This window comes from Lissotriton vulgaris, unplaced genomic scaffold (assembly GCF_964263255.1).
Source record: "Lissotriton vulgaris unplaced genomic scaffold, aLisVul1.2 SCAFFOLD_1008, whole genome shotgun sequence".
NCBI classification, from domain to species: Eukaryota; Metazoa; Chordata; class Amphibia; order Caudata; family Salamandridae; genus Lissotriton; species Lissotriton vulgaris.
In genome coordinates this window covers 703883-709577 of record NW_028255746.1, presented here as the reverse complement: position 1 = coordinate 709577, position 5695 = coordinate 703883, and positions in this window count along the sequence as shown.

Genomic DNA, 5695 nt, shown 5'->3' with positions numbered 1-5695 from the left:
CTCCACCCCTTTCGTTCGCCAACCTATTTCACACGGTCCCTTTAAACTGATAGGAACACTCCCTTTAGCTGCCCCACGTGACCGTGTTCCCTTAAGGAAACGAAACGCGGTTAATGGCGTTCCGCCTGAACCAGCGTTGAAGAAAGGAGGACCTTATCACCACATAACAGGTTAGTCAGAGCCCACTACCCTTATGGAACCATGCTATTAATCAGCAATCTGCAGTACCGTTACCCGGTAACTTACGTGCCTCCGCTCATTTTAATTTACAGGATAATCGGCATACCCTCTGAAAGACACACGTAAGCAGATGGGCATTGAGCATGCACACTATTCCTTCTCACATGGAATTAACTCGGAGCATTAACCGGTGTACCCAATAAATTACCCTCACCCTTTTCACCCCTAACGTTACATAATCCACGACCCAAAAACCGTGCATGTGCGCATTCATTTTGAACCCATGATTTATTTAGACATTATTTAGACATTATTTTTGATTCGAATGTCTTTTGTCCACAGTGTCCTTTCCCTGATGAAGGGGTGTATGTTGACCCCGAAATGCATTGGATGTGTATAAGGATGGTATTATGTTATGCTGAACAAAAAGAATAACGAAGAATACTAATGATTTACAAGAAGGAAAACCTATGAATAAAAAGTCAAACGCAATGCTTGTTTGAAAGTTTCTTGAAACCTCTATCATCCATAGAGGAACTACAGTGTGCATACAAGGATGGGACCAGTGACCCACTGACCCCACATCATGGAATGTAGCTGCTTTACACGTACGTCCATGGTTGCCTACCTTCTAGAGCCAAGCTACCACCCCCCCCCCCCCCGGGGAACGGGGGGTCCCAGTTCTTACATTGGTGGCGAGCGGTGGGATTCAGGACGCTGCAATTAATTGGACACCTATCGTGCCTACAAGCTTATCCAATTGACCCCCCACTGCCTAGCCTGCAGAGTGTGTAGGGACCTGTGTTGACCCAGCATTGTTGCCTACGTCCTAGTATCTTTCTTTGGGGTTATCTGGGTCCCCACCTGACAAAATGGAATTCCAGCTGGCTGACCTAGATGAGTATTCGGTAACCAGTTAAAGGAGTTTTGTCAGGGGATGGGGGTGCCGGTTGGGCGGAGAGCTGTAAAAGAGGAACTCCACACCGCCTTGAGGGCATGGGTAAGGGCCCACTCAGAGGAGGAAGAGGATGGGGAACAAGAGGGACAGGTCACACCAAGGGAGGCGGGCACTCCAGAACCCCCAGGCCTGCTCAACATTGATATGACTGACAATGTCTTGCCAGGAACACGTTCCGGGGCAGGTAGTGTATCTAGGGGGAGTGGAGTATGAGGACAGGAAGGAGGAGAGGCGATTGAAGTGGGAGCTGGCCAAGCTAGAGCACGAGAGGGAGACAGAGAGGGAAGATAAGAAGTTTGCTTTGGAGAGAGAAAGACTAGCTATGTAGGAAAGGAAGTTGGCGCACAAGCCTCAGCTCAAGAAAATGGAGCTGAGAGCATTACAGTTGGGTGCGCCAGGTAGTCCTAATAGTGGCAGCACACCAGGGGCTCAGCAGGAGCCCAGATTCTGGTTAACAAAGGAGGTGATAGCAAGCTACACCAAGCGGGATGACATTGCGAGGTGGTTGGAGGCGTATGAAGTGGCCTTGACTGCCTATAGGGTGCCCGAGAAACATTGGGGAGGTGGCTTGTACTGTTATATACCTCCTGACATCAGGGACACCCTCCTGTACTTGGAGAAGGCAGACCAGTTAAGGTATCCCCCATGAAGGAAGCGCTTATTAAGAAGTCTGGCCTCAACCCCGAAAGGTATCGTCAGAAGTTTTGTGGCAGCCATAAGATGTCCACGCAGAATTGGGTTGATTTTTTTTATTATGCCCGTAAGGCTCTGGATGGTTGGGTGCGTGGCAGCGAGGTGCGTGATTATGAGGGCCTGTACAACCTTTTTTTGAGAGAGCACCTCCTTGATAAGTGTTTCCCGGAGCTGCGCCAACATCTGGTGGACCGCAAGCTTACTGATACCTATGAGCTTGCGGAGGAGGCAGATATCTGGGTCAGCACCCGGGTTTCACACAAGGGCCCCGGGAGAGATTGCTCAAAAGGCGGTCAGGGCGCCCACCAGAAGAGAGAGGGGGGAGATAAAAAGACGGAGTTCTCACAAGCCCCACAAACTAGACAGTTTGGGAGAGGAGTAGGTACCCCACCCCAGTCCCGTTCCCCGAAACCCACTTACCCTGATGAGAGTCAGCAGCCAAAAGTGGTCCGGTGCTATGAATGCGGAGAGGTCGGACACTACAAGGGAGATGCCCAGTGTCGCAAATGACCCCCTGCCCCCACTGGTGGCAAGAGTCCTGGGGTGGCTAGTGTAGCGCTTGGGGTGGAGCTGCCCATATATAGGGAAGGGGAGTGGACAGGCCTGACCCTGGTTTCACTTGGGGATAGGGATATGGTCCCAATGACGCCCTTACCATCGAATACCACTAAGTACCAGCAGAGGGTGAAGGTCAATGGGGAGGAGGGGGATGCTCTGAGGGACACAGGTGCCAGCATGACCACAGTAGTGAGGCGGCTGGTGTCCCCTGAGTAAGTAGTACCTGATGTGTTCCATCCGGCCGTGTTGGCTGGCCGCAGTATGAGCTACTATCCCGTGGCTCAAGTTTACTTTGAGTGGGGAGGAGTTCGAGGACCGTTGAGAGTTGCGATCAGCCCTGCCTTGCCTGTGGACTGTCTGCTAGGTAATGACCTGGAACATACCGCCTGGAAGGAAGTGGAGTTTAAGGCCCACACTGAGATGCTGGGGTTACCAGGGTGGACTTGCGTGGTCACGCGGTCCATGGCTGACCGGCAAGGAGCTCAACCTGGGTCAGAGTCTGAGACAACGGCCCATCCCAATGCCGGTTCAGAGGAAAATGGAGTGGAGGACACGCCCCATGTGATGGATGGGGAGCCCGCGGAGGTACCCCCGGAGTCCGTGGAGGTGGATGTCGTTCCCGTGGCGGACTTGCCGACCCTTGCCGAGTGGCATGTGGTAGGAGGGCCTACCCAATAGGAATTCTGTCAGGTGCAGAAGGAGTGCCCCACGCTTGAATGTATGCGGCGACAGGCCAAAGTCCAAGCGGCTGATCAGGAAACCAGCAGTTTTCACGTGTATTGGGAGGATGGCCCCCTGTATAGTGAGCCTAAGGTTCCGGTGCATGGATCCTCGAGGGCCTTAGTGGTCCCTCAGTGCTACCGGGCCTTTTTATTGGAACTGGCGCATGAGATCCCCTTGGCTGGACACCTGGGCCAGGACAAGAACTTTGCAAGGCTAGTCCCACATTTTTATTGGCCCAGGATGAGGGTTGCCTCCGACACCTACTGCAAGACCTGCAAGACTTGCCAGGCCAGTGGCAAGACGGGCACCAAAGTGAAGGCCCCATTGGAAGCACTCCCAGTGGTCGGGACCCCTTTTGAGCGGGTCGGTATTGACATCGTTGGGCCGTTGGACCTTCCGACCTCAGAGGGACACTGGTTCATCTTGGTGTTGGTGGACCACTCCACTCAGTACCCAGAGGCTCTTCCTCTGAGGACCGTTACTGCATCGGTGGTGGCGCGGGCCCTGATGGGGATATTCACCAGAGTGGGATTCCCCAAGGTCGTGGTGTCAGACAGGGGCACAAATTTCATGTCGGCCTACATGCAGGCCATGTGGAAAGAGTGCAGAGTGACCTATCGGTTCTCCACTCCTTACCAGCGCCAGACTAACGGGCTCGTAGAGCGCTTCAATAAGACCTTGAAGGGGATGATCCGAAGCCTGCCCGAGGACTTGAGGCAGAAATGGGACATCCTCCTCCCTTGCCTGCTGTTTTCATACCGCAAGGTACCACAAAAGGGAGTCGAGTTCAGCCCCTTCGAATTGCTCTATGGCCATCCCGTTAGGGGACCCCTCAGCCTTGTCAAAGAGGGATGGGAGAAGACTTTGAAGAAGCTTCCCCGTGATGTTATCAGCTATATGCTGGCGTTCCGCAGCCAGATGGCCAAGCTGTGGAAAGAAGCCTCAGACAACTTAGAGGCTAGCCAAGCCGTCATGAAGGAGTGGTATGACTGCAACGCTCGGACGGTAGAGTTGGACGCTGGACTGAAGGTGTGGGTCATGAAGCCTGGGGAGCTTAGTGCCCTCCAGGACCGGTGGACTGGTCCGTACGAGATTGTGGAGCGTCGAGGCCAGACCACCTACGTCGTTGACTTGAAGACCCCCCGTCAGCCCCATCGGGTGCTCCACGTCAACTGCCCGAAGCCTCACCATGAGCGATCGGAGCTTGCTCTCCTCATGGTAACGGGTGGGAGCGAGGAGGAGGAGAGTGAGCCTCTTCCTGAACTTCTAGCGGCTTGGGAAAAGGATGGTTCAGTGGAGGGAGTTGTCCTCTAAACATCATTGACCCTAGAGCAACAGAGGGACTGCCGCCAGGTATTTGCGTAGCACGCCTCGTTGTTCTCCCTCACGACTGGAATTACACATTAGTGTACCCATGATGTGGACCCAGGGGACAGTCCGCAAGTAAAAACCAAGTCTTACCGGCTGTCCGATAAAGTGAAGAACAGCATCCAGGGTGAGGTGACCAAAATGCTGGAGCTGGGGGTGATAAAACCTTCCAGCAGCCCGTGGGCCAGTCCGGTGGTGTTGGTACCAAAAGCGGCCCCACTGGGCACCACACCCGAACTTCGGTTCTGTGTGGACTATCGGGGATTGAACTCTGTCACCAAGACAGATGCTCACCCGATCCCACGGGCAGGTGAGCAGATTGACCGGCTGGGAGCAGCCAAGTACCTCAGCCCCATCAACTTTACATCAGGGTACTGGCAGATTGCCATGGCCGATGGAGCGAAGGAGAAGACAGCATTCTCCACCCCCGAGGGCCACTTCCAATTCCGAGTGATGCCCTTTGGGCTAAAAAATGCTCCGGCCACTTTCCAGCAGTTGGTGAACCAGGTGCTATCTGGCCTGGAGTCCTTGTCAGCGGCGTACCTGGATGACATAGCTGTCTTCAGTAGCACCTGGGAGGACCATCTGCAGCATCTCCAGGAGGTGCTGAGGCTCTGCAACATTCTGGCCTCACCATCAAGGCTAGCAAGTGCCAGATTAGACAGGAATCTGTCGTGTACCTGGGACACCTGGTGGGCGGGGGTAAGGTGCAACCCCTCCAGGCCAAAATTGAGACCATCATGGCCTGGGAGCCCCCCAAAACACAGACTGAGGTCCTAGCTTTCCTTGGCCTCACTGTCTACTACCGCAGGTCCGTCAAGGGAAACGGCACCATCGTGGCCCCCTTGACCGAGTTGACGTCCAAAAAGCAGCCACGCAAGGTTATCTGGACGGCTGCTTGCCAGGAGGCATTTGAAACACTGAAGGGTGTGATTTACACCGCTCCGGTGCTGGCCACTCCGGACTTCCAAAAAGAATTCATCGTGCAGACAGATGCCTCAGAGCATGGCGTAGGCGCCGTGCTATGGCAACTCAACAATGACTGCCAAGACCAACCTCTGGCCTTCATCTCCAGAAGACTCCTCCCTCGGGAACGGCGATGGAGTACCATCGAGCGAGAAGCCTTCGCTGTGGTCTGGGCCTTGAAGAAGCTGAGGCCATATCTTTTTGGCTCTCACTTCCTAATTCAAACCGACCACCGTCCCCTTCGCTGGC